This window comes from Dasypus novemcinctus, chromosome 6 (assembly GCF_030445035.2).
Source record: "Dasypus novemcinctus isolate mDasNov1 chromosome 6, mDasNov1.1.hap2, whole genome shotgun sequence".
Taxonomy (NCBI): domain Eukaryota; kingdom Metazoa; phylum Chordata; class Mammalia; order Cingulata; family Dasypodidae; genus Dasypus; species Dasypus novemcinctus.
Window position 1 is genome coordinate 49,127,846 of NC_080678.1, and position 27,805 is coordinate 49,155,650.

Sequence of the window (27,805 nt, forward strand, 5' to 3'; positions counted from 1 at the left end):
CTTCTAGAGACACTCTACACATAGGCAAACAGGCCCACCTTTAATCTGTTCTCTGCGGTCAGATTGATTTTTTTTTTAACGGACATCTGAGTGTGTCATTCTCTTGACAGATTTCCCAGGGCACTGAAGAACCAGACCCAAAGCTCTAACGGGGCCTCCAGGGCTCTGCCCTGCTCTCCGCTTGGGCCACCTCTTTCCTGGCCACTGTGCTCCAGCCACACGGGCCTGCCTTCAGCTCCCACCTCAGGACCTTCACAGGCCGTGCGTTCCGCCTGCCTGAGCTCTACGCTCCCTTTGCCCAGCTAAGCTCCTTCAGGTCTGCGTTTTCACACTTCCTCAGAGGGGCCTTCCGGCCTGCCTTCTCTAAACCGAGTCCTTCACGACTCTGTCAACACAGCCAGATCACTTTCTTCAGAGGCTTTTCTTTTTTATAGTATGCGGTTATATATTTATCTGTGTAATTATGTGTTTAATGTCTGTTACCTAACTAGACTCTCAGCTCCCTAAGGGCACACAGCGTCCTGGCACAGAGAGCTTGGTTACATTTGTTGAGGGAATACGTGATATCTTAACTGAATATTTGGTTTGTTTGGAGGCAACAAATTGTCCATTTCCTTCTTCTAACTAAAAAAAATATATTGAAAATTTGGTACGTACATAAAAGTAGAAAGAACAGTACAATGGACACCCATAAGCATATTACCCAGATTCACCAGCTGTCAAGGTTTTACCGTATATATGTGATTTCCTCTTTTTACTTAATTTTTTTCTAGATTTTTGAAGGCACAGAAGCAATAATAATAGGTTCCATTTACTGAGTATTTTTTATGTGCCTGTAACTGTGCTAAATGCTTCTTACATATATTATCATTTAATCCTCTCACTAACCCTGCTAGGCAGGCATTATCATCCCCATTTTAGAGTTGTGGAAACTAAGACAGTTCAAGTGACTTTGTGCAGTGTCCCTGATTTAGTACATGGAAAAATGGGGATTCAAACCCTGGTTGCTCTGACCCCAAAAGCCCATGCTCTCAACTCCCAAACATTACTCATTGCAAACTTAACTGAATATAATTTTCTCCCACCTGCTCTTCTTTATTCATACTTATAGACATTTAAAATGCTTGCAACATTTTTATTGTGCTTGAGCTGTAAGAGGAATGCTCTCATTCTGTGAAAGGAGCACAGCAATTGGCTTCATCATTCCCCTATTTTAAAAAATCACCAATTAAGTCAATAGATATTTATCAAACTCTTTTTGTTTACCATGCACAGTGATAAGAACTGGGGAAACAATTGTGAGCTCTCCTGCAGTCTTGCAAAGAGTCAGGCTTCCAACATTAATTCAGACCGTGGTTGAATTCATCCTATGTAAATATAATCTTGGCTTTTCGGCTGAGGCTGTGGTTTTAGAATGAGAGAAGTACAATGGAGAGAAAAGTAAAGCCCCTATTTGGTCAAGTCACTGTGGTCAGTTATTTGTAGCCAAATGCAATCCTAACTGGTGCAAATATAAAATAGAAGAAAATATGAAAATTTTTGGCTTTAGGAAAAACTAATCATATACTGGCAATCAAATGCACCAGGCCATAAATACATTTTACTGGCTTTGGTCTATCCAGATTTTGCCTTGAATATGCACTCAAGATATTGGCTGGGACTGCAGTCATCTGAAGGCTTGACTGAAGCTGGAGGATCTACTTCCAAGACAGTGCGCTCCCATGGCTGTTGGCAGGAGGCGTCACTCCTCACCACGTGGTCCTTTCCATAGGGCTGCATGTCCTCACAGAATGGCGGCTGGCTTTCCCCAGAACATGTGATTCAAGAAGGAGCAAGGAGGAAGCTACATTGCCCCCTTTTTTTTTTTTTTAGTTAAAACTGATATTTATTTTTTGTCTACCTTATTTCCACTTGCTGTTGAAGAGTCTGTAGAAGAACAGCTTAAGACCACTTGGTGGTTGTTCCTACCATTCTGTGGCCTGAGTGGTGGGAGCTACAGACCAGTCATCTGTCTGTAATGAGGGACTCCTCAAATGAGCCATCTTTGCTTCAAAGCTCTGCATCACTTTGGCTGAGACTTTGTAAGCTCTGCATTGCAATCTAAGGCTCTCCCTGCCTAAGCCTGCTGCCTCCCCTGTCATCTTTCACAGGTGTTCCCTTCTCCCCAAAAGATCTCTTGTACTCCTAACCCCATCTCATCATCCAGGAAGACAGGACCTGACGCAGTAGGGATGGTGAAGAGGGCATGTGGTCATGGCAACTACTTGACCTAGTGGGCAAGCCTTTAAGATTTTCCAGCTCAGGCTTTGAGAAATGCAACCTTATCTACTGGATGGGGACCCTTGATTTAGAAACTTATTTTGGCAGGGCTTTGAATTGTGTTATAGTCCAAGAGGTAGGTGAAAATTTTGGCTGTCATTTTGTAAATGAGGACACCAGTGTCAAGGCTGTCCAGGGAAACAGTATAAATGGCCTCATAGTACAGAGAAGTTGTGTTTGCTGTTGTGCTTAGCTGCAGGGAGACAATCTCTCTGTGCTGTATTGCCTGGAGCGATAGTGCTTGTTCAAGTAAATGACAGCAGAGTGCAGAGGTTAAGTGCTCTGAAGGCAAACAGGCCTGGGTTTGAGCTATCTACAAACTGTGTGACATTGGGCAAGTTACTTTAGCTCTTTATCTCTCAGTTTCCTCGTTAGGAAGATGATGATGATAATGTAAATTTGTCTCTTAGATTTGCTGAGAGGATTAAATGAGTTCATTCTTAAAAAGTGCTTAACACTGTGCCTGGTTGAATCTGGCACAGTTCTTAGTTGTAAGTAAGAGAAACTGAGTCAGATTGATTGAAATAGAAAACTAATTTATCAGAAAGACAGTATGTACCTCTCAGAATCCCCAGAGAGGCTGGAGAAGCAACTCAGAAAACACTCAGAATAAGGGTATTCAAAATCGTACCACAATATCAGTCTGCTGAAGACACTGCTGCCAGCACCAGTGATCACTGGATGCCCCAGTGTGTGCCACTGCCTCCCCACCTGCCTTTCCTGGCCATGGACCCCAGACCCTGTTCCTGGCCTTGCTGCCACTGCTGTTTAGAAATGTGATGTGGCTGTTGCTGTCACCACCAGGCTTCAGTCATGAGAGTGGCTTCTCAGGAGTTCCCACTGTCTTTTCTCCCTTTCTTCTGCCGCCTCTGTCCATCTGTCTGTCTGTCCATCTGTCTGTCTGTCCATCTATCTATCTATCTATCTATCTATCTATCTATCTATCTATCTATCTATCTAATCTATCATCTCTCCCTAGCATCTTTCTTTCTGTCATCATCATCTATTTCTCCTTCATCTATATCTCCTTTTCCCTTTCCACTGGCTAGTTTGCCTCATCAAATAGCCACATCAGCTCTTTCCCATTAAAAAAAAAAATACATGGCCCAGTTGTCCCTCTTTAACTTTCTTTCTATCCTCTTCTTTACTTCCAAGAAACTTCTTGAAAGTTTGTTTTTATTTCCTCACTTCATATTCACTCTACTACAGTCTGGCTTTCACCTCTTTCACTCCATGAAATTGCTCTTCATTGCCTTGCCAAGAGTTAGTTGCCTTTACTGGCTATCTACTTGACCTCTTAGGAACATTTAATTGTGTTGCTCATGACCTCCCTTTGAAATGATTTCATCTTCTTGGCTTGATAATGTCACACTATCCTGGCTTTTCCCCTTCTTGTACCTCACCATCTTGGTTTCATTCTCTGTTTGCCTTCTAAATAGTGCTTTCCCTCAGTTCCATCCTTAGAACCCCCTGAGAAGCGCCATCCAAATCCCTGGCTTTACCTGCCTCACCACCTCTGCAGTACTGATACCCAATGGCCTTTGTCTAACCCAGTCTTCTTCTATTGAGTTCTGGAGGGGAAAGATCCAATTACCAAATGGACTTATTTGGATCTCCCACAGGTCCCTTTAAATTTATGTTGTCCCAAATTGGTTTTATCTTTTCCTCACACCTGTTCCTTCTGTGTTTCCTGCCTCAGAGAATGACATCATCATCTACCTGGTTCCTCAGACTGCTTCTGGAAATTACCCTACAAGTTCAGTCAGGCTTACTATCTCCCACCCACTTCCAGTCACTAAGTCCTGTCAACTCCACCTCTTCAATATATATATTGCATCTTTCTTTTTTCTCCTTTTTTCCTGCTGCCATTTCCTTGGTTTAGTCTGCATCCTTCTAGCTTGAATTATAATGATAATAACAGCAGTAATAACAAGAATTTATTGAATGTTTACTGTGTGCCAGGCCCTTCAGTGAGATGTCTTCTAGTCTTGCTCTTCTTCAATCCACCGTGCCTCTAGAAAGACCTCTCTCAAACACAAATGTAGCAGGTGTACATATTTAGACCACAAAATTCAAATGTTGAAGAAAAACAAAACTTCTTTTTCCATAATTCAACCTAAAGATTATTTTGAACTTTCATTCTGATGGCAGAAAACACAATTTCAAATAATTCTGAGTAAATGATTAATTCATATACTATGCTTTTTTATTTACTAATAATTATTACTACTAAAAATAATAATATTGAGACTCTCACCATGTTTTTCTTGGCTGCATAGTATTAGAATTCATGGGTGTACCAAAACTTTCAAACAATTCCCTTTAGGTCATTTGCTATAACAAAATCTTTGTGATATGTCTTGGCATACACATGTCAGTATAACTATAAGGTAAATTCCCCCAAAATAGGCATTCTGGATCAAAGGGTATGTGCATTTAAAATTTTGATAGCAGTTACCAATTTACCCTCCAAAGAGCTTGTATCAATTTACTCTTCCACAAATAAAATATGAAAGAGCTTGTTTTCGCACATCAGCACCAACAGTGAATATTATCAAACTTCAAACATTTGCCATACCTTGTCTTAATTGTATTTCTTTAATTATGAATGAGGATGAACATTTTCCATTACATACTATTTTTTAATCTGCTCTCCCCCCAACCTGACATAACATGAATATTTTTTGATATAAATAAATATTTATCTATCATTCCTGATTTACTTTTAGGAGCCTAATTTCTTGTTATAAACCTGTAACACCACACTATATATAGAAACTTTTTTGGAATAAGTGTAGGATGTCTGTGAATTCTGAAATGGCTCTAGTAATAAAAAAATAGCCTTAGAATCAAAATCCAGTAAGCTAAGAGTCTAAGCCAGCATGAACCAAAAGAAATAAAATGCCACAAATACAAGCCACATATGTAATAGTAAACTTTCTAATAGCTACATTTTAAAAAATTTCTCTCCCCTTTACCCCCTGACCCTCCCCCCATTGTCTGCTCTCTGTGTCCATTTGCTGCATGTTCTTTGTCTGCTTCTGCTGTTGTCAGCATTGTGGAATCTGTGTTTCTTTTTGTTGCGTCATCTTGTGTGTCAGCTCTCCATGTGTGCAGCACCATTCCTGGGCATGTTGCACTTTCTTTTGTGCTGGGCGGCTCTCCTTACGGGGAGCACTCCTTGCACGTGGGGCTCCCCTATTCAGGGACACCCCTGCATGGCAGGGCATGGCACTCCTTGCGCGCATCAGCACTGCGCATGGGCCAGCTCCACACGGGTCAAGGAGGCCTGGGGTTTGAATCGCAGACCTCCCATGTGGTAGACAGACGCCCTAACCACTGGGCCAAGTCCACTTCCCTACATTTTTTTTTTAATTCGAAAAGTTGTGAGTTTATAAAACCATCACACAAACCATACAGAAGTCCCATACATTGCCCCCCAACACCTTACATTGTTGTGACACATTTGTTAAAATTGATAAAAGAATGTCGTCATAATATTACTATAGTTTGTCCATATCTAATAGCTACATTTTTAAAAAGTGAGAGAAACAGGTGAATTTACTTCAATAATATATTTTATTCAACCCAATATATGAAAATGTTATGATTTCAACATGTAATCAATATAAAATAATTAATTAGGTATTTTACATTTTTTTGTGGTTCTAAATCTTCTAAATCTAGGGAAGCGGATGTGGCTAAAGTGATAGGGTTTCTGCCTACCTTATGGGAAGACCCACATTTGATCCCTGGGGCCTCCTGGCCTGCGCGGCAAGCCAGTGCCAGTGCGGCAAGCCAGTACCCGCATGGCAAGCTAACTGCCCACATAACAAGCCGAGTGCCTGCACGGTGAGCCAGTGCCTGCACAAGTGAGTCATGCAGCAAGATGATGACACAATGAAAGAGAGACAAAGGGGAGAGTCAAGGTGAAGCACAGCAGAGACCAGGAACTGAGGTGGCACAGTTGACAGGGAACCTCTCTCCACATCAGAGGTCCCTAGGATTGAATCCTGGTGAATCCTAGAGGAGAAAAAATAAGAGAAGAGAAATAGATACAGAAGATCACACAGCAGGGTGGGGCAGGGGAAAGGAGGAAAATAAATAAATAAATAAGTCTTTTAAAAAAATCTAAGTCTAGTGTGTGTTCTACACTTACAGCACATCTCAATTTGCACTAGCCACATTTCAAGTGCTTGGTAGCCACATGTGGCTAGTGGTTACTGTAATTGACAGTGCAGATAAGCAATTGTAAAGAAACTTCCCAGTGTGTACAAGCTACAATTAATACCCAAATAGCTTAAAATTGCCCATGGCAACTTGCCTAATTTTTTGAGGTAAAGTTCAGTGCCTTTTCCAGGGGAGGTACTCAATCAAGGTTTGTTTTCTTTAACTGAGTTATTTTCTTTTTCAATTGAACATTCATACTTGTTTTATGTAGATATGGCCAAAATACCTCATTGTAGCAATGAATCATTTTGGTAGGCATGAAATAAAAAACAATCAGCACATTTTACTTTGTTTCTGAAAAATGAGAGATGTTTTAAGAATGTGTTTTCATAAGATTTGCCAAAAATTTTTCATTGTACAATAGCTTCCCCCTCTTCCTCTTAGAGAATTGTGGGATTGATGAAGTTTTTGAGGTAGGTAAGAACAGATGTGTTGACTCAGTTTGGAAAGGCAAAAACAGTTTTACTTGAAGAAAAGCCCTCGGGAAATGACAGAAACTCCCAAGTGTGTTTGAAATCTAGTTCCAGGAAGAGACTTCAGCGGACGTTGTGACTGGGTTAAGAGGCTCAGGGCCTGGGGAGCTCCGACAGTGCCCAGATAGCTCAGTGCAGTATGAGGAGCAGGCTCTCTAACGCGGCGTTTCTTAAGAGGATTTACATTTTGACTGTTTGCCTAAAATTTGACCCCGTGATTCACCCTTTCGGTAAACGTTAATCCCATTTACTTCTCTCTAATTTTATGCTCCAAATCCACCAATTTAGGGAAGGAAAGAGAAGTATTATTTTGAAGCTTATATAAGTGCTTTATATTAATATGTGAAAAAAAGCTCTTTTCGTTAAAGAGATATCAATATTTAATCCATGTTAGTGCCATGGAGGCACTAACACATTAGACACAGAACTGGAGCATATCAGCTGGAAAAGGCCTCTTACACCACCTAGTTCAGTCCAATCCATTCTTCTCACAAATTAGAAAACAAGGCAGTGGAGAGGTTTGCGTAAGGTCATGAGGCTGGCTAGTCTGAGGTGTAGAATCCTCTAGCATCCTAGAGGTCTAGGATTTTTTTTTAAGCTTTATTTTATTTATTCATTTCTCCCTACCCCGCTCGTTGTCTGCCCTTGCTGTGCCTGTTTGTCTTCCTTGTTTCCTTAGGAGGAACTGAGAACTGAACCTGGACCTCTGATGTGGGAGGGAGGCACCTTATCACTTGAGCCACCTCAGCTCCCTGCTTTGTTGTATTTCTCATTAAGTGTTCCTCCTGTCTCTTGTTGCATCATCTCCATGCCTGCTCATGGCTGCACCTGCCCACCATGCCAGCTTGCAGTCTTCTTCAGGAGGCACTGGGAACCAAACCAGGAACCTCCTCTGTGGCAGGCGGGAGCCCAATCACTTGCTCCACATCTGCCGCCCTCCAGGGTTTCTGATGCTTGGGCTAGGCATCTTCTTTGGTAAGAATTACAGCCAACATTTACTGAGAATTCTCTAAGTGCCAGACTCTGGGCTAAGTCCATGCCATATATTTCAACAATTCAAAACATTCGTGCAATATAAAAATTTTCAAATTTAAAAGAAAAAACACCATCATTCTTTCCCTAACAATTTTTATCTTGCAACTTCTTTTACCTTCTTAAACAGAAATTGCTGACACAGAAGCCCTTCTTCACTTCCACATTCAAAGTTGGCAAAGGGCTCCTAGGTATACTCTACTGGGCTGTATTTTGAAAGTTAAATAAGCAATAACTTACAACTCACATCCAATGTATTTCCAGAGAAGTTTGGAAAGTACAGAATTTTTTTTCTTCCTTTTCCAGGGTTCATCAGTCAGTTCTTCCCTCCCTTCCTTCTTTCTTTCTTTGATCCTCCCTCCTTCACTTTCTCCTGCTTTCCTTCCTTCCCCCTCTCCCTGTCTGCCTCCTTCCCTCCTTCCCCCCCTTTCCTTCCTTTCTTCCCCCCTTCCCTCCTTCTCATGGGAAAGTGAAGTATTAAGGGTATTTTCTGCTGAGATTCCAAATTTGTTCATGATTTGTCTTGGACATGCTGAATGTTGGAAATGCAAGAACCCCAGGGATCACCTGGTGAGAAGTGGAAGCCCAGAGAGGTAGAGTCTCGCCTGAGGTCAACGAAATGAAATCTTACCAGAAACGACTCCAGAGCAGGCTTTCAGTCAACCCCTAGTAGAGGCTGTCACAGTGGCGAAGGCAATGTCAGATTGGCTCTGGAGGTGTTGACCTTTTATAATATACTTAATTCAATATCAAACTAGAAAGTTTCAGTTTCACTTGAGGACATTTAGGATCCATTGCCAGGAGGCTCAAACCCAAACATAACTCAGCACTTCAAAATTCCTAGAGTTGAGGGCTGGGTAACCGGTGAGGCTTACACAGAGCAGATGCTTCTGAAATCTCAGAGAGGCAAGGGGTCAGGACTTGGAAATACATGGGGGTGGGGGAAACAAGGCTGTCATTAGCCGGTGCCTTAAAGCCTTTAAATCACATCATTGTGTAATACAGCTGACACATTAAGAAGACTCAAAAGGGGAAAATCCAGGCCTCTCAATGTAATTAGGGCCTAGCTCAGGCCCACTTTCCTCAGTGATAGGCAGGTGAGTTTCTCAACACTGGGATGTTTATTGTCCCATCCCAGTGACTTCAGCAAAGGAATCCCCAATGTCTGGTGTGGAATCTCAGCAAATGCACCAGAGAAAGTGGGCCTGGGAAGGTAAGTGGCAGGTCAAAGATCACTCAGCCACCTCAAAGACTCTGAATTCTAGGACTTTACCTGAAATGAAAAGGATGGGCAGAGGAGACTTTTTTTGTTCTTCAGAGGCAGCTTCTTAGAGTGGAGACTGCCTGGAGCTAGGAGATAAGCCCCTCCACCCCCTACTCTCTGAGTGTCAGTATCTACCCTTGTAAAATTGCCCATGTAACTGCCAAGGTCCTATCTATGTGTAAGAACCCCATAACTCTATAATCATATTAAAATAATAAAATGACATGTGAGTCGATTGCTTATAATGTAAATTTTTATCACCCTAATTTTTTCCCTTCCAAGTTTGTGGTTTGATTGAACTTGGGGGTGGGAGGTGGGGGTGGAGTCTTTCATGCCTCAAATTACTAGAAGGAATTTATTTTATCTCAGAATTTTCCCCAAAGGATGTTAGGGTTGCTGCATTCTTTTTGGGATCCTTACCTAGAAAATGATCTAGAAGCAGACTAGAAGCAGAACACTCTAGAGGTCAGAAGTGTCAGTGGAGTGTCTCCCAGTGTGCTCAGGATAAAGTCAAACTCCGTAGCATGGACTGCAAGGCCCCACTCAGTCTGCCTCCTGTTTACCTTTCTAGCCTCATCTCACACCCTGTCTTGCCTCCTTGAAATTATTCTGGACACACAGACCTTTCTTTAGTTCCACAAAGGCATCAAACTCTTTCCCACCTTGGGACTTAGAAACGTCTAAGCACTGTTCAACACATTGAATCAGGCCTCCTTAGTGGCTCAGTGGTAAGGCCACTGGACCAGTTAATGCAACCTCGAGTCTCTCAATCTGAGTTCTTGTTAAACTGCAGGGAAGTACCCCTGGCTAAGAGGAGACCTGAGATTTAGAGTTTGACCAAAAGCACTCTTAAGAAAGAAAATCAGGTGAATCTTAAGTGACTGATTTTGTCTATAAATAAAAGACAGAATTAAGACATGAGAAATTATCACACAGTCACTGGACTGCAATCAGTTTTGCTTAGATGTTGCTGGGACCACATGAAAAAGGGGTTTTAAGAATGGAATAGTTCCTTTTTAAATTCTGTAGTAATCGTGTTTCTCTTTTTTTTTTCTTCCAGTCATGGAAAGTGTTATCTCAGGCAGCTTTGTGCAGGAAGTTGGGTTTATCACTTCCTCCCAGTTGCAGTTTGTCTAGGACTTAACTGCATGCTATCAGATTACATCAAAATGTAGGCCTTTGTGTGTTTAACTCATCAAAGGAGTGGACCCTCAGGACCTGATATCACTTCTCTGCATATGCAGCCATGTAGCAAAACAAAACCTATCTAAACAGGACAGGACTATTTCTGTTGTGGGGCGGCTCTGCGAGCTCACACTTGCAGAAATGGTTGGGTTTCAGGTGTCTGCAGTGTTTCACTTCTTGTTTTTATATTTATCTCTTTTTAGAATTGTACTCATTTGCTTGGGTTTGTGCAAGGAAGGAAAACCTAAAATATTACTTACAAGGGAGGAGACCAGCTTGCTCCAATCCACGGTGTGAGTTTGAGGTGGCACTAACCTTTACCTCATCATCTAAATTTTCACTTGAGGACTCAAGTCACTGCTTTCACAGTCTGCGCTTCAGAGCTGGTACACGGAGGTTTGAATCCTGGCTCCTCCATTCCCTGGCTCTGTGCTCTTGGGCAAGTTATTTAACCTCGCTGGACTTGGGCTTTCCTGTCTGTAAAATGGAGATAATTACAGCCCTTGGGCTGTGGATTAAATGAGATGTGAAAGGTGCTTATAGAAAGTCTCACCACAAGAGGACTACCAAATCATGCCCTGCAGAGTGAGCAGCGAGTCTGGCTGATAGAGTCGTCGTGGGCTGGCTGAAATTTCTCAGGCTGGACTTGTACCTTTGGGGCCCATTGCCTCGTTGCTCTTTTCTTCTCTGTGGAGTTCCCTCTTCTCTGCGGTGGGCTGGCTGCCAGATGCTGCCTCTATTGACAGCCACAGGAAGCCAATGCAACTGTGAAGTAATACTGCCCCAAGGCTGGCTCCACCCTGTTGACCAAGGCTTTTTAGGTCTGCTCAGACAACTCCTTTTAGTGCCTTGCCTAAAAAGGACTTCTCATCTAGCCTTGCTGCACTGGGAAATGGCTGACTGCCCAGGAGGCTTTGTGCAAACCTGGGGGATAGAAATGGTGAAGTTTGGTCCCAGACTTCTCCTTCCTCCCAGCTTAATGCTTCAGGAGTTTGGGGGTACCACCTTGCAGCAACTCTGCAATATGATGCTCAATTACCAAAATCAGATGTCAAAGTAAGAGGAAGAGGGCTTGATTCTATAACATCTCTCCAGGCCAGTGGAATATAATGAGGCAATTCTTAAAATTATTTGCATCAAGGCAGTATGCAAATTTTCAGAGGCCCATGACCGGAAAGAAATTAAGTTACGCCTAAAAAACTGTATATTTTAAGAAGGTAAATATCTTTTTTTAAAAATCCCAAAACAATTTTAAATGGAAAATTGAAACAAGCCTAATGCTTTATTGCTTTTTTACACTATTATTCACTGCTGGCTCCCCATCTTCACAGAGCTTCCTCCCTTCTAGCCCCTCAGGGGGCAGTGGACCACACTGTCCTCAGCTGCTGAGAGACTTGCTTCAGAGCCACCAATCACCATTCAGCGCCTGCTGGCTTTGAGTTGGTGTCCAAAGTTCCCATCCCCTGGATTTTGCCTCTCTGCCCAGCCCATTTCCATGAGCTCTTTTTCTCAACGGCCAGGGGGCCAGTCTCACCTCACCTTCAGGCTCTTCTCAGGATACAGATTCCCAGGCTAGATACAGCATCCTGGGTTTCCCCTTGTCCGGGAAGAGAGCTAGGACATTTGGCTACAACCCTCTTAAGATAGTTGTAAATGCTAAGGGAAGATGAACAGTTTCTGAGATTGATGAGATTATAGATTTTTTTTCTAATTTCAAAAGCAATACACTTGTAAACTTACACCTTTTCTAATAAAAAAATTACTGGGAAGCGGACTTGGCCCAGTGGTTGGGGTGTCCGCCTACCACATGGGAGGTCTGCAGTTCGGCCCTGGGCCTCCTTGACCCGTGTGGAGCTGGCCCATGTGCGGCGCTGATGTGCGCAAGGAGTGCCGTGCCATGCGGGGGTGTCCCCTGCGTAGGGGAGCCCCACGCGCGGGGAGCGCGCCCGTGGGGAGAGCCGCCCAGCGCGAAAGTGCAGCCTGCCCAGGAATGGTGCCGCACACACGGAGAGCTGACACAGCAAGATGACGCAACAGAAAGAAACACAGATTCCTGTGCCGCGGACAACAACAGAGGCGGGTATAAAGAATGAGCAGTGAATGGACACAGAGAACAGGAAAAACTGGCGTGGGGTGGGGTGGGGAAGGGGAGAGAAATAAATAAAATAAAAAATTACTACTATTAATGTAACTGATGCTTAACTACTGATGCTTAATGTATGTAGAAGTTTTAATTAACTAAAAGTGTAGAAATGGATAGAGTTGATGGTAGCACATAGTGAGTAGCAGCTGGTTCATATACGGGATTGTGGCTGAAAAGGGTAGTCTGGGGAAGCAAATGTCAACTGAAAGAAAACTAAAGAATAATCTAGGGACTGAATAACACAGTGGACCCAGAGGTGGATGAGAATTGTGGTTGAGGGTACAAATGTAAGGGTGTCCTTCTGTGAGCTAGAGTAGATGCACATCACTACTGCAGAGTAGTGCGAATGTGGAGTAGCAGTGGAAAAACTGCAATTGGTGTGACCTATAGACTGTGGTGAACAGTAATACTGTAATATTCATTTATCAATGCCAAAGATATACTGTATTGATAATGGAGGTGTATGGAAAAAGTGTGCCAAAGGTACACTATGGACCATGGTTGGTGGTAATAGTCTGATGATATCTCACAATCTGTAACAAATGTTCCACCATGGTGTAGTATGTTGGTGAAGGGATATTGTATGGGAATTCTACACGTGTGTATGATTGTTTTGCAAGTTCACAACCTCTGTAATAAAAAATGTTCTTTAAAAATAGGATGGGCTGAGGAAAATACACCAAATGTAAGATAGGGACTATAGTTAGTAGTAATATTTTGACGATGCTCTTGCATAGTTTGTAACAAATGTTTCACAACAATGCAAAGTGTTGGTGGAGGGGTGAGGTATGAGACCCCTGTATGATGTTATACATGCTTATTTTGTAAGTTGACAATCTTTACTATACACTTAATGTTTACGCATATTCATATATGAATGATATACTTCCATAAAAATATATTAATTTAAAAAAGCAATACATACATATACACACTCCTAAACACAGAAATGTGTGAGGTTTAAAATTGAAGGCTTTAGGAGTAGATGTGGCTCAAGTGGTTGAGCGCCCATCTCCCACATGGGAAGTCCTGGGTTTGGTTCCTGGTGCCTCCTGAAAAAACAACAAGCAAAACAGATGAGAAAACCAACTCAGGGAAGCCGATGTTGCACTGGCTTCACACATACACGATCGTAGGTTAAGTTCCTGGCCCCCAATACCTCAACAACAAAAAAAATCAAATTCACTTCAACCTCCTAGTGAAAATTGTTTGTTATATACTGTTGTAGATTTATTTCAGTGCATATAAAAACATTTTATTGCAGAAAGGGTGTAGCTCAGCAATTGAGCCCCTTAGCTGTGCATGCAGGAGGTTGAAGCTTCAATCCCTGGAACCTCCTAAAAAAAAGTGTTTTATTTGAAAAAATGAAAATGGGGTTCATATTTCTTCAGAAACTTGCACAATTTCCTTACCAGTATATCTTGGATATATTCTAATGTCAGTATGAAGATTTACCCCATTATTTTTTGTGGCTGTGTCTTTTCCATAGTATAATGCTCTATACTTTATTTAATCAATTCCTCACTGGAAAGTAGATTTGGCTCAACAGACAAAGCATCCACCTACCACATGGGAGGTCCAGGGTTCAAACCCAGGGCCTCCTGACCCCTATGGAGAGCTGGCCCACGTGTAGTGCTGATGCCCGCAAGGAGTGCCATGCCACACGGGGGTGTTCCCCGCATAAGGGAGCCCCATGCACAAGGAGTGCGCCCTGCAAGGAGAGCCGTCCTGTGCAAAAAAAGTTCAGGCTGCCCAGGAGTGGCGCCTCACACACGCAGAGCTGACATAGCAAGACGACGCAACAAAAAAAGACAGATTCCTGGTGCCGCTGACAAGAATGCAAGAGGGCTCAGAAGAACACGTAGCAAATGGACACAGAGAGCAGACAGCTGGCGGGGGGGGGGGGGGGGCGGGGAAGGGGAGAGAAAAATAGAGAAAAAAAATTCTTCACTGATAGACTTTAGACATTTCAGATTTTTTTTGCTTAATAAACATTGTAGTACAGAACATCCTTGTGTAAACATCTTTGTGTTCCTGTGTATTTCTGTAGCATTGTTGGGTTAAAGGGATTGCACATTTTAAATTGTAATAAAGTTTGCTAAATTGACCTTCAGGGAGAGTGTACCAATTTGAATTCCACCTTAAAGTTTGAGAGGACCTGTTTCTCCAGCACTTAACAACCCTAGTATTAAAGTTTTATAAACCTGAGGGCCAAAAGTTCTTTTTTATTTCTTTTACTATTAATGAAGCTGAATATCTTTTAAATTTTGTTGTTGTTTTTTTCAAATTTTTGTCCAACTTTCTTTCTTTTTTTTTTTCCAAATTCTACTCAATTTATTCATTTTTTAAAAAGATATTACATTCTTTTAAATTTTGGCTACCACTATTTCTTCTTCTGTGAATTTTCTGTTTGTATCCTTTATCCAATTTTCTGTTTCAACTGTTAGTTTTTCTCTTACTGACATGTGCATCAGTTATGGTGTTTTTGGTTTAAACATGTAATACTTAATAAAAGGTGGTTTAAACAATATTTTTTGTTTATTATAATCCATAACATGATATCTGGAGGCAGGGCATTCCAGGGTTGGGCAGTGGCTTACCAATGTCATCTCGGGCCTAGACTCTCTTCTTCCTCTATGTTGTACTCAACTTGTCCTCTTGTGGTTTCAAGATGGCTGCCATAGTTCTAGGCATCACATTCTAGACAGTGATTTCTGCCTTCCCAAATTCCCAAGCTTCTTTTTATGTCATGGAGAAATACTCTTCCAAGTATCTCCTGTGCAGATGTCCCCCTACCCCCAAGGTCCTATTGGCCAGGGTTGGTTCACATGTCCCTTTCCAGGCTGAGATGCCTGCGCACCTGCCATTTTGTAATGGGACCTTTTTTCCCTTTAGTCACTATATTGTCTCCTTAATTAGTTGAAGCAGGCAAATTGATTGTAATGAAAAACATACGCGTTATGGAACAAATACTATACCTGAAATGTAAAATTGGAGTTAGTTTTGAACAATACAGCTTCTTTAAAGGCTCAATGGATGACTTAGCATGGGCAGCCCAGCCCCTTAATATCTGATCATTCTCAGTAATGTCATAGTGACACCAGTCTAGCCCTGAAAGGCAGTAGAGCCTCATGGTTTCTCCTCTGGGCAGCCAGAGGTAGCAGGACTGTACCTGGGCTGTGTAGCCACTGTTGGCTTGCTGAGATCTGCTGGCAAAATTGTTGGACCTCCCCATATGAGATGAGAAAGATTGGTTCCTTAGGGGCCCACAGGTGGCTGCAACAATACCTACCCCTTTTAATAGATGCTGAGCTCTGACTAGAGCAATGAGAAGCTATAACCCTCTTCACTCCCTTTGGGCTAGGAATTTCCCTTTCCTCCCCACTGCAGGATGGGAGGCAACAGTTACAGCTTAGTTTTGCTTTACTTATTTCTTGTAAGTCAGCGGTCTTAGTAAGAGAAAAGAAAACCTGATCTTAGTTAGATCTTTGGAACTAGAATATTATCTTTAAATCAGACTGAGAGACCTCCTCAGGCTCATCTTCTGTACTGTTAGGGTCTAGTTGGCATATTCTGGGGACCAAGGCTCCAGATCGTTATTAAAGTTAGTCTATAGACTTTGGAGGCTAAGTTCTAGAATAATTTTGCTGATCTCTATCCTTCTCACTTGATCTATTCTAATTTTCTCTAACTTGAAAATCCCAAAATGAAAGTTCACGCAAATGTCAGTCTTCCTCTTGTTCTCTCCTTCCTCTATTTCCTACGTTATGACTAACACAACAGTTACAGTGATATCAAAGTAAAGTGTTTATTAGGCTAAAAAAATTCACTTTCATTTTTAAGCATAGGGAATCCTGGACAACTATTATTTGACTTTATCAATATGTGTTTTATATTTTTGAATGCCATCATAAGTGGACTTAAAAAAATTCCTTTCTGATTAAAAAAAAAAAGATTTATCTATTTATTTGTTTCTCTCCCCTTCCCCCCACCTCCGCCAGTTGTCTGCTTTCTGTGTCCATTCACTGTGTGTTCTTCTGTGACCGCTTCTATCCTTACCAGCGGCACTGGGAATCTGTGTTTCTTGTTGTTGTGTCAGCTCTCCATGTGTGCGGTGCCATTCTTGAGCAGGCTGCACTTTCTTTCGCACAGGGTAGCTCTCCTTACGGGGAGCACCCCTTGTGTGTGGGGATCCCCTATGTGGGGAACACCCCTGTGTGGAATGGCACCCCTTGCGCACATCAGCACCGTGCACTGAGTGGACTGGTGTCCTTTCCAAATAAATATCTGGGACTTACTTACCCCCATTTCTGTTTTTTAATTTTCTCTATCAAGCAGCTTCTCATGATGGGAAAAACTACAGTCAGGCTTTACTGCTCCCTCACAGTTTCAACTTCTTCAAATAATTTGATAGTACCTTTGATTCTTTATCCTAATGATTTGTACATTGGCTCTGTTTAAATATTTTATCCTCCAAATCTCACTTACTCTTTTCAACTGATCATAATTATTTTTCCTTATCTCTCATTTATTTATTCTGGGATAATTTCTTTTTCTGTTTAACTCCTTTCTTTATTAAGATAAAAAGATAAAATAATATCTAATCAAATTTTGCAATAATTCTTAGACTTCCTTCATGGAAATAATATTACCTAAACTCAGTGAACTTTTGTTTTTAGCAGATTGTCATGAAAGACACATCCAGTTGCCACAGCTGTACAGAAAGTATGCCAGAGGCTAAAGATGGAAATCTGCCCAGGGAAGGGACACTCTCAAACATGGGGATAATCCTGGATTTTTATTGATTGTTCCCTTTTTGGTTTTCTTTGCCTTTTCTTTCTTGTTTGCTTTTGCATCATCCTTCCTCTAGCACCAGGTCATTTTCCTTGAATCCCTTTTCTTTTTGGAAAACAGCCTGGCTGAGTGGAAGGAACATGGACTTTGGAGTATAAATAGACCTGGGTTTCAACTCCCCTTCTTCCAGTTACTAGCTGTGGGTCCTTGGGTAAGTTACTTACCCTTTCTGAGCTTCAATTTTCTCTTCCAAAAATTGCTTTAAAAAAAAAAGAGAAATAGCTCTCTCGCCCAGCCACCCAAGATATGGGAAGGAAAGAAAGCCAAGGGGGAAAAGTTGGCCCTGGTCCTTGCTATCATGAAGAAACAGGAGGCCAAGAAGGTGGTAAATCCCCTGTTTGAGAACAGGCCCAAGAATTTTGGCATTGGACAGGACATCCAGCCCAAAAGAGACTTCACTTGCTTTGTCAAATAGCTCCGCTACGTCTGGCTACAGCAGAAAGGAGTTATCCTTTACAAGTGGTTGAGTGCCCCTTGCCATCAACCAGTTCGCCAGGGCCTGGGCCTGCCAAACAGCTACTCGACTGCTTAAGCGGACCCACAAGTACTGACCAGAGGCGGAGCAAGAAACGAAGCAGTGGTTGTTGGTCCAGGCTGAGAAGAAAACTGCCAGCCAGGCGATGTCCCCACTAAGAGGATGCCTGTGCTTGAAGCCAGGGCGAGCACCGTCACCACCTTGGTGGGTAACAGGCCCAACTGGTGGTGACTGCACGTGACGTGGACCTAATCAAGCTGGCTGTCTTCCTGCCTGCCTCGTGTCGGAAAACGGGGATCCCCTAATGGATACTCTAGGGAAAGGCCAGGCTGGAGCGACTTGTCCACAGAAAAACTTGCACCACCATCACCTTCACACAGGTCAACTTGGAAGACAAAGGAGCACTAGCTAAACTCATGGAAGCTGTTAGAACCAATTACAAGACAGATAAGGCGCGATTCACCATCACTGGGGAGGCAATGTCTTGGGTCCAAAATCCTTGGCTCACATTTCCAAGCTGGAGAAGGCAAAGCCTAAAGAACTTGCCACTAAACTGGGTTAAATGTACACAGTAGACTTTTCTGTAAATAAAAATAAAAGTTCTCCTTAAAAAAAAAAGAAATACTATTCATAAGGCACCTAGCATAGTGTCTAGGCACTCAATAGGTTACCTGTGATTATTACTACCTTTACACCTCCGTCTTTCTTCCCCTACACTCTTCTTATAATTACATTATTGGGCTTGGATGCATCCATACATTTATGATCATTGAATGTAGTGGTTTACCTTTGCTTCCCTCTCAGTATTAGTCAACAGCATGAGATATCTGTCAAAAAATAGCTTCTGCAATCTTAGTCTGAATTACAAGGGAATGAATATGAGTCACATGTGTCCAGAACATAGTGTTACAGCCCAAAGAAATTTTAAAGACCAGCTACTCCAATTCTTTTTTTTTTTAAGATTCGTTTTTATTTATTTATTTCCCCCACCTTGCTGCTTGCTTGCTGTCTGCTCTCTGTGTCCGTTCGCTAAATGTTATTCTGTGTCTGCTTATCTTCTCCTAGGCGGGAACCCATCCCGGGATCTTCTGGAGTGACAGAAAGGTGATCATTCTCTTGTGCCAAATGAGCTCTCTGGTCTGCTATGTCTCTTATTGTCTCTCCTCTGTGTCTCTTTTTGTTGCGTCATCTTGCTGCACCAGCTCTCTGCTCGGGCCAGCACTTCTGCGTGGGCCAGCACTCCACTCAGGCCAGCTCTCTGCTCAGGCCAGTTGCCTTCACCAGGAGACCCCAGAAATCGAACCCTGGACCTCCCATATAGTAGACTGGAGCCCCATTGCTTGAACCACATTCACTTCCCTCTAATTCTTTTTATTTTACAATGAATTAACTAATAAAGCAAAGATAAGCAATTTGCCTATGTCTCATAGTGTATCCTGAGGTTTCCTCTCTTAAGGAAAATAGTATTAAAAAAAAGGCAAAATTCACCTAACATAAAGTTAACCATTTTAAAGTGTACAGTTTAGTGGAATTTCATAAATTCACAATGTGCAACCATCACCTCTGTCAACTTCCAAAACACTTTCATCATCCCAAAATGAAACCCTCATACTCAGTAAGCAATTACTCCTTAATCATTGCTCATAGCCATTGCTCCCTCCCCCAGTCCCTGACAACCACCAATCTGCATTCTGTCTCTATGGATTTGCCTCTTCTAGGTATTTCCAATAAATGGAATCATATAATATATGACCTTCTGTGTCTGACTTCTTTCATTTAACATAATGTTTTTGTGGCTCATCCATGTGGTAGCATGTATCAGTACTTCAAGGAAAATAATCTTTTCATTGTTTAAAATAATCTTTATTTTCTCTCCTGATTCCCAAAGGCACACAGGCTTATTATTCTAAAACTTCAAAAATTACAGAAAAATATAATTAAGAAAATAAGAAAATATTCTGTGATCCTACCCATCACTGATGAAGACTGATGGCAATGTGGTGAGGGTTGCTGTTCCGGCAGTCTCCCACATAAATAAGATTACACTAGTCACACCTGTTCCTTCAACTTGCTTTTTTTTTTCTTTCCACTTAATGTTTTATAGTATATCAAACATTTTTCTGCGTTGGCACATGTAGATCTCTTCATTCTCTTTAATGGATTGTGCGGTGTTTCATTATATGATTCTAGTCTAGGTTGTTTAACCTGCTGATTGACATCCTCCCTCCCCTGCTCGATTCTTTGCTGAGTAAAATAGTTTTGCATCCTAACCTACTGAGCGAGTGTAAATTGCTTTGAAATTCCCATATTGGAGAAAAATAACAGGAAAGGCTTCCATTTCCTAGGGAATCAAATTGGATACACTGGGAAATTCATGCATCAATAAGAACTAGACAAACGTTGAGGTTGTTGATAATCTCAGATTCTTGGGATTAATATCAAACTCACCGTAGTGTTAGGGACAGAGGAGAGTGCTAGGACCTGGAATTAGGAAGCCTGGGTTTAGCCTTCTTTTTACTAAGAGCTCGCTCTGAGCCTTTGGAAAGTTACTCTTTGGGCTGCAGTTTCCTGATGTAAAAGTGAGATGGATGGGCTAGATCACAACTGGGGCCACAATCTAGTTTACAAAGATTTCCCTTTCTGCAGGAAGAGCTCTGCCTCACAAGGGTGCCTCCTCAGAGGCAATGTTGTGTGTAAGATCCTCCCTCCCCTCTCAGCCTGATTGTTCTAGAGGAAACCATTTGTCACAATCAAAATCCTTCTCTAGGGTTTTTAAATTTGTACCACAGAAAGTATGGGGCAGTTCCTCTCTTGTGGTGGAGGATGTGAGAAGTGAAACTTGGTAGCCATTGGCAACAATAATACCAGTGCAGAGAGGTTCTAACGTGGAGAGGAGGGGGTGGGCCTCCCTGTGCTATGGGTTGATGGGGGATTAAACACTTTTTTTAAAAAAAAGGAGCCACCCCTCCATGCAATATGGTATACTGGAACAGAAAAAGGACGTTAGTGGAAAAACTGGTAAAATTTGAATAAAGTCTGGAGCTTAGTTAATAGTGTTGTATTAATGTTATTATTATTATTTTTTAGTTTCAACAAGGCCACCATGGTTATATAAGGTGTTAGCGTTAGGGGAAGCTGGCTGGGAACTCTCTAAACCATCTTTGCAATATTGACATCACATGCTTCCTGATATGAGGGAATGAGAAAGGCACAGAATCACTTTTGTGGTATTCTTCTCAAAAATTAATACCCTGAATTTAACGGAAACATCAGACAAATCTAAATTAAGAGACACCTATAAATGACTAAACAGTACTCCTCGAAAGTGTCAAGGTCATGAAAGATGAAGACTGTGGAACTCTCCCCGGAAACTAGGGAGACATGAAAACTAAATGCAATATCTGCTCCTCGACTCAAAAAAGTGTAATAATTATTTGTGAAATAATTGAAAATGTTTGAATCAGGTCTATAGACTAGTTAATAGTATTATGTTAGTTAATAGTATTGTATTAGTTAATAGGTTTATTGTTAAAAAACCAGTTAATTACCTGATTTTGATAATTGTCCTGTGTTTATATGAAATGTTAACATCTGAGGAAGCAGCAGAAAGGGTATACAGGAATTCCTTGTACTATTTTTATAACATTTTTTTAAGTCTGAAATTATTTCAATTGAAAGTCGTAAAACTTACACAAGAGATATGTCAGCAAAATGGTAGAGTAGGCTGCTCGAAACACCTGTCCCTCCATAGAAACATAAAAAATCGTGTGGAAACTGTTAGAACCAATTTTGTCAGAACCCTGGAAAACAAAAGTTTAGGACAATCAAGCAAATGCTGAGTCAAGAAAAAGGCAACTTAGAAACTGTAGGAAAGCTCTGTGATGCTTTTACTTGCCCTTGTGCCACCTCCTTCCCAGCATGGTGGCAGCCTTGAAGACCTCAACCTGGGTCCCTCATGTGGGACACCGGTCCCTGTTTCATTTTGTCACATGTCATTGTGTTTTTCTATTCTAACCTGAAGAACTGATGCAAGACATTCATTTCTTTTTTGCCTAACCCAGAACTCACTCAGAGCAAGAATGGTGGGCATTGCTCAAAAACATTGTAAGGTGGGAAAAAAACCCAGTCACCTAAAATATTACCATTGAGACATACAACGGAACACTTAAAGCCTGGGAGGAAAACCTGGGGAGAAAGTTTCTTTGGAAAATTAGGTTATTCCAAAGTGTTCATATATACCGGGGAATTTAAAAAGCCATGCACTTGCCTGGAACAGGATGCATCTCAGAAAAGACCTGAAATGATCCGAAGCATTTTCCTCCAGCTTATCTCGATGATCAGTGCAAGCAGCAAGTGAAAAGTAAAGCAGAGTTGTAAATGACCTGGTTAAAAGGTAAAGGAGTGCCCAAGCAAGAGCCAATCCACAAAGACTGGGAGAGATATGGAGGTATGGTTTTTTTTTGTTTGTTTGTTTGTTTTTGCTTTGCTTTATTTTTTAGCTCTTGACATTCAAGGAAATCTCTTTCAAAACACTATCTCTGTTTGCATATAACATGATTGTATATTTAGGAAATCCTAAAGAATACATGCAAAAAATTGTTAGAACTAATAAAGGAATTCAGCAAAATTGCGGTCCATAAAATTATCAAGCAAAATTTAGTTGTATTTCTATACAATAGTAATGAACAATCCAAAAAAGAAGTTAAGAAACAGTTCCATTTACAATAGCATCAAAAAGAATGAAATACTTAGAAAGAATGTAACTAAGGAAGTAAAAGACTTATACATTTAAAACTATCAAACATTGCTGAAAGAAATTAAAGAAGACCCAAATAAATGGAGAAATATTCTATGTTCATGGATTGGAGGACTTAATATTGTTAAGATGGCAATACTACCCAAAGTGATATACAGATTCAATGCTATCCCTATCAAAATTCCAATAGTGTTTGTGTGTGTGTGTATAAATGGATAAACCCATCCTAAAATTCACATGGGACTCAGAACTCCATGGGACTCATGGGACTCAGAAAAGCTGAAGCATCTTGAAAAAGATGAACAAATTTGGATGATTCACACTTTCCAATTTCAAAATTTACTACCCTTAGGAAGCAGATGTGGTTTAAGTGATTGAGCTCCTGCCTACCACACAGGAGGTCCCAGGTTTGGTTCTCAGTGCCTCCTGGAGAAGACAAGCAAGACAGCAAGCTGGCACAACAGACAGGTGCAGTGAGCTGACACAACATGATGACCCAACAAGGAGACACAACAAAGCAGGAAGCTGAGGTGGCTCAAGCAATTAAGTACTTCTCTCCCACACGGGACTTCCCAGGTTTGGTTTCTGGTGCCTCGTAAAGAGAAGATAAGCAGATACAGAGAGCACACAGTGAATAGACACAGAGAGCAGACAGTGAGCACAAAAAATGGGGGAAGGGGGAATAAATAAATAAAATAAATCTAAAAAAAACCAAGTAAATAAAAATTTTTAAAAATTTACTACCCAGTCACAGTAATCAAAAAGTGTGGGGGAGTGGATGTGGCTCAGTGGTTGAGGACCTGCTTCCTATGTATGAGGTCCTGGGTTCAATCCCTGGTATCTTCTGAAAAATAAAGTGTGGTAGACATAACGATATATATATAGAAAGAGATAGATATAGATACACATACACACACACACAGACCAATGGAATAGAACTGAGACCCTGGAAATAAGTCTTCACATCTATGGAAAATTGATTTCTCACAAGGCTGCTAAGAACATATAATGGAAGAAAGAATAGTCTCTTCAATAAATGAGTTGCTAGGACAACTGGAATGTTACCTGCAAAAGAATGAAGTTGGACCCATACCTTACACCATATAAAAAAATTAACTCAAAATGGAGCAACATCCTAAATGTAAGAGCTAAAAACTATTAAAACCTTGGGAGGAATGATAGGAGAAAATCTTCATGGCCTTGTTCTTGGCAGTGACTTCTTTTTTTTTTTTAATCTTTACACAAATTTTATTACTTTTGAGGTACTGGGGTCAGGGATTGAACCTAGGACTTCTCAGTCCTTATAAATTAGTTTTGGGATCATTGCCCCAAGTAATTGGAGGTCAGGCTTTTTACTATCATCTTAACCTTGTAGCATACCAAATTCCTTCAAACTAGGGTGAATGAAGCAGGGGCTCCCAGTGGTCCACTCAACTTTTGAAAGTCCTGCATTAAGATCCTGTTTTCCCTCATCAATGTCTACTTTATTCCACCCATTTCTTAATAACTGTTTAAAGATTTCTCTGTTTAAACAGAGAGACACCTTGTCTCTCCCCTGTGTTTTGCCCATTCTTTAATGATAAATCATCTAACTTTCTTCCCTGTCTGTCACTTCAGCATAACTTTTCTTTTTGAAAGTGACTTTGTTGCTAGTAGTTTAGCTTGGGCTGGCCAGAATCCAAACTTGCCAAATCTCAGGATCTGCCCCAACATATTACTTTGGTGGGAAACGGACTTTGGCCCAGTGGTTAGGGCGTCCGTCTACCACATGGGAGGTCCCCGGTTCAAGCCCCGGGCCTCCTTGACCCGTGTGGAGCTGGCCCATGCGCAGTGCTGATGCGCGCAAGGAGTGCTGTGCCACGCAGGGTGTCCCCCGCGTAGGGGAGCCCCACGCACAAGGAGTGCACCCGTAGGGAGAGCCGCCCAGCGCGAGGGAGGGAGCAGCCTGCCCAGGAACGGCGCTGCCCACACTTCCCGTGCCGCTGACGACAACAGAAGCGGACAAAGAAACAAGATGCAGCAAAAAGGCACAGAAAACAGACAACCGGGGGAGGGGAGGGGAATTAAATAAATAAAAATAAAATCTAAAAAAAAAACAAAAAACAAAAAAACATATTACTTTGGTAGGAGCCCTGAGGCTAGTGGCTGTAACTCTGATGGTCAGGATCCAAGTTTGACCCTGGGATTCACCCCAACACTTTCTTTCGCTTTCACTTTCACTTTAGCCATTGGTGAGGGCCTAAAGGCTAGAGGCTGTAGCTCTGACTGGCCAGGATCCAAGCTTGATCCAGCATCAGGATCTACCCCAACATTCTACCTTCCTTTCATTTTAGCAATAACAGATAACAGTAAGTAAGGGATTGTGTGTGTGTGTAGACCATATGCTAGGCCACAAAGAAAGTCTCAATGAATTCAGAAAGATTTAAATCACACAAAAAAATTTCTCTGACCACAGTGGAATGAAGCTGGAAATCTGCAAGGTCCAGAGACCCAGATCTGGCACCAAGAAATGGAAGTTAAACAACACACTCTTACAAAAACAGTGGATCAAGGAGGAAATCTCAACAGAAATCAATAACTACCTTGAAACTAATGGAAACAATAACACAATATATCAAAACGTATGGAATGCAGCAAAAGCTGTACTGAGAGGGAAATTAATAGCCATAAACTCATACATCAAAAAAGAAGAAAGAGCTAAAATTCAAGAACTAAATGCACAATCGGAGCAATTAGTAAAAAAACAGCAAACTAACCCCAAAGAAAGAAGAAAGAAATAACAAAGATTAGAGCAGAACTAAATGCAATAGAAAATAAGAAAGAGCTCAAAAAAATAAACAAAACAAAGAGTTGGTTCTTTGAGAAGATCAATAAAATTGACAAACCCTTAGCTAGACTAACAAAGAAAAAAAGAAAGATGCTGGAAATACACAAAATAAGAAATGAGAAAGGGGATATCACCACTGACCCCACAGAAATAAAGACTATCATGAGAGGATACTTTGAAAAACTATATTCCAACAAGAAAGACAATTTAGTGGAAATGGACAAACTCCTAGAAACATAAAAGCAGCCTACATCGATGAAAGAAGAAATCGATGATCTTAACAAACCAATCACAAGTAAAGAGATAGAATCAGTCATTAAAAACCTCCCAACTAAGAAGAACCCAGATGGCTTCACGGGTGAATTCTACCAAACATTCTGGAAAGAACAAACACCAATCTTGCTTAAATTCTTCCAAAAAATCGAAATAGAAGGATTGCCTAACTCATTTTATGATTCCAACATTACCCTAATACCGAAGCCAAACAAAGACACCACAAGAAAGAAAAATTAAAGACCAATCTCTCTAATGAACCAAGATGCAAAAATCTTAAACAAAATACTTGCTAATCATATTCAACAACACATTAAAGAATTATACACCACGACCAAGTGGGTTTTGTTCCTGGTATGCAAGGACAGTTCAACATAAGAAAATCAATTAATGTAATACACCACATAAATAGATTGAAGGAAAAAAATCACATGATCATATCTATAGATGCAGAAAAAGCATTTGACAAAATACAGCACCCTTTCTTGATAAAAACACTGCAAAAGATAGGAATAGAAGGAAACTTTCTGAACATAATGAAGGGTATCTATGAAAAACCCACAGCTAACATCATTTTCAATGGTGAAATCCTAAAATCTTTCCCTCTAAAATCAAGAACAAGACAAGGATGCCCACTATCACTCCTTCTATTTAACATTGTGTTAGAAGTACTTGCTTGAGCACTGAGGCAAGAACCAGACATGAAAGGGATTCAAAGAGGAAAGGAAGAAGTCAAAATTTCACTATTTGCAGATGACATGATCCTATACATAGAAAGCCCTGAGAAGTCTACAACAAAGCTTCTAGAACTTATAAATGAGTTCAGTAAAGTCACAGGTTATAAGATCAATGCACAAAAATCAGTAGCATTTCTGTACACCAATGATGAGCAATCTGAGGAGGAAATCAACAAATACTGTTTACAATAGTAAACTTTTTTTTTTTAAGATTTATTTTTATTTATTTAATTCCCCCCCTCTTCCCCGGTTGTCTGTTCTCTGTGTCTATTTGCTGCGTCTTGTTTCTTTGTCCGCTTCTGTTGTTGACAGCGGCATGTGAAGTGTGGGCGGCGCCATTCCTGGGCAGGCTGCACATCCTTTCGCGCTGGGCGGCTCTCCTTACAGGTGTACTCCTTGCGCGTGGGGCTCCCCTGCGCGGGGGACACCTCTGCGTGGCGCGGCACTCCTTGCGCGCATCAGCACTGTGCATGGGCCAGCTCCACACAGGTCAAGGACGCCCGGGGTTTGAACTGCGGACCTCCCATGTGGTAGACGGACGCCCTAACCACTGGGCCAAGTGCGTTTCCCAAGACCATAAAGACCTTGGAAAACAATGTAGGGAAGCATCTACAGGACCTTGTAATAGGAAATGGCTTCATGAACTTCACACTCAAAGCACAAGCAGCCAAAGAACAAATAGATAAATGAGACTTCCTCAAAATTAAAGGCTTTTGCACCTCAAAGGAGTTTGTCAAGAAAGTGAAAAGAGAGCCTACCCAATGGGAGAAAATATTTGGTAACCATATATCTGATAGGAGACTTATGTCCTGCATATATAAAGAACTCCTATATCTCGAAAATAAAAAGACAAACAACCCATTTTAAAAAATGGAAAAAAGATTTGAACAGACGCTTCTCCAAAGAAGAAATACAAATGGCTAAAAAGCACATGAAAAAATACTCAAAATCACTAGCTATTAGGGAAATGCAAATAAAAACTACAATGAGATACCATCTTACTCCCATAAGACTGGCAGCTATCAAAAAAACAGAAGACTACAAGTGCTGGAGAGGATGTGGAGGAATGGGGACACTCATCCACTGCTGGTGGGAATGCAGAAGGATCCAGAAATTCTGGAGGACAGTTTGGTGGTTTCTCAAAAAGTTAGCTGTAGATTTGCCATATGACCCAGCAATTCCACTGCTGGGTATATACCCAAAAGAACTGAAAATTAGGACACAAACTGATATATGC

The 27,805-nt window shown here is 41.3% G+C and overlaps 1 pseudogene; it reads left to right on the plus strand.

Annotated features, from left to right (window-relative positions):
* The window catches only part of LOC101447164 (large ribosomal subunit protein eL8 pseudogene), a 50,325-nt pseudogene extending 31,788 nt beyond the window's left edge, over window positions 1-18,537 (plus strand).
* Window positions 18,538-27,805: the final 9,268 nt, after the last annotated feature.